This window comes from Chiloscyllium plagiosum, chromosome 22, assembly GCF_004010195.1.
Source record: "Chiloscyllium plagiosum isolate BGI_BamShark_2017 chromosome 22, ASM401019v2, whole genome shotgun sequence".
NCBI classification, from domain to species: Eukaryota; Metazoa; Chordata; class Chondrichthyes; order Orectolobiformes; family Hemiscylliidae; genus Chiloscyllium; species Chiloscyllium plagiosum.
The window spans coordinates 9,068,340-9,070,129 of NC_057731.1; positions in this window are offsets into that span (position 1 = coordinate 9,068,340).

Consider the following 1,790-nt stretch of genomic DNA (forward strand, 5'->3'; position numbering starts at 1 on the left):
GGTTTGGCTGCATTTAGAATACTGTGTACAGTTCTGGTCGCCACATTACCAAAAGAATGTGGACGCTTTGGAGAGGGTGCAGAGAAGGTTTACGAAGATGTTGCCTAGTATGGAAGGTGCTAGCGATGAAGAGAGGTTGAGTAGGTTAGGTTTATTTTTATTAGACAAAAGGAGATTGAGGGGGGACCTGATTGAGGTTTACAAAATCATAAAGGGTATAGACAGGGTGGATAGAGACAAGCTTTTTCCCCAGGGTGAAGGATTCAAGGTGAGAGGTGGAAAGTTTAAGGGGGATACACGCGGCAAGTACTTCACACAGAGGGTGGTGGGCGTTTGGAACGCATTGCCAGCAGAGGTGGTAGAAGCAGGCACAGTAGATTCATTTAAGATGCATCTGGACAGATGCAGGAGTAGGTGGGGAGCAGAGGGATACAGATGCTTAGGAATTGACCGACAGTTTTAGACAGTACATTTGCATCGATTCAGCCTTGGAGGGCCGAAGGGCCTGTTCCTGGGCTGTAAATTTTCTTTGTTCTCTTTGTACTAATACTTAATTTATTAAAAAACTCACCACTACAATATATATATATATAATTCACTATCTACTGAAGCCATTTTATCACTCAGCATTTTGAAGTGACTTTAAATCAAGTAACTCCAGCAGACAATTGAACACATGTTACACATGCTTATTATTATTGCTAAACCTACTTTCAGCCATATTTTAAAAAAAGACTTCATAGTTTACCACTCCAATGTGTTGAGGAGCACTTCTTCATTTTAATGGAAGCCTTCCCATTTGCGATTACAAAAAACACTTTCAACAAAACTCGAACTGTTGCAAGTATTGTTGCCTGGATCCCCAAAAAATGAAACCTACCGAGAAAACATAGATGAATTGATCTTCCAATAGCCCCACGTAGAAGCAGGGCCGGTAAAAGGAAAAATTTAAACAAAACAACTTTCAATATAGCGTTGTGATTAATCTTAAAATCAGACTTAGTTCCATGCTCAGTTATTCACTCCAAACCAAAAATGTGAGCAGCTACTGTGAGACAGATATAGAAAACAAATTCAAGTCGACAAGAATATTTTGTCTTCTCCATTCTGCTCTGTTATCGTGAAGGTTGGATCAAATTGCCATCGCCATTGGCTCACTCACCAAAGCAAACCTTATGTGTCAATGACCAGAATGTACTGTTCATTCACACAGTTGATTTGGGAGGGACTGAAATATAATGTAGGTGAAAGTGAGGACTGCAGATGCTGGAGATCAGAGTTGAGTGTGTGGTGCTGGAAAAGCACAGCAGGTCAGACAGCATCCAAGGAGCAGGACAGTCAATGTTTCAGGCAAAAGCCTTAATCAGGAATGAGAAATATAATATACTGATCAACTCTAAATCTACTTCCCTGAAATGTAAAGCATTGAGGGTCAAGGTATGACTTTCTCTGGACTGTAAAGAGTAAAATTCAAGATTAGAAAATTTTTGCACAGTACCTTATAAAATAGACAGTGTTGTTTGATCCAGAAGCTTAGCTAAAACAGAATTAGGCTTTTTACTTCAGAAGAAATGATTGTGGGGGAAGAGAAATATTGAGTCACATGTTGATATAATCTCCTAACTGGAAATTGGACAAATGAATCAAGGTGAACTGAACTGAAGTTAAATTCCAGTTTTAGTGCTAAACAGTGGCCAATGTTAAGCACAAGTGATTAGCAAAGGAACAAAGGCAAGCATGTGGAGATTTCCCCTTCCATGCATGGTGGCTCTCAAAGCAGAACTTAGCCC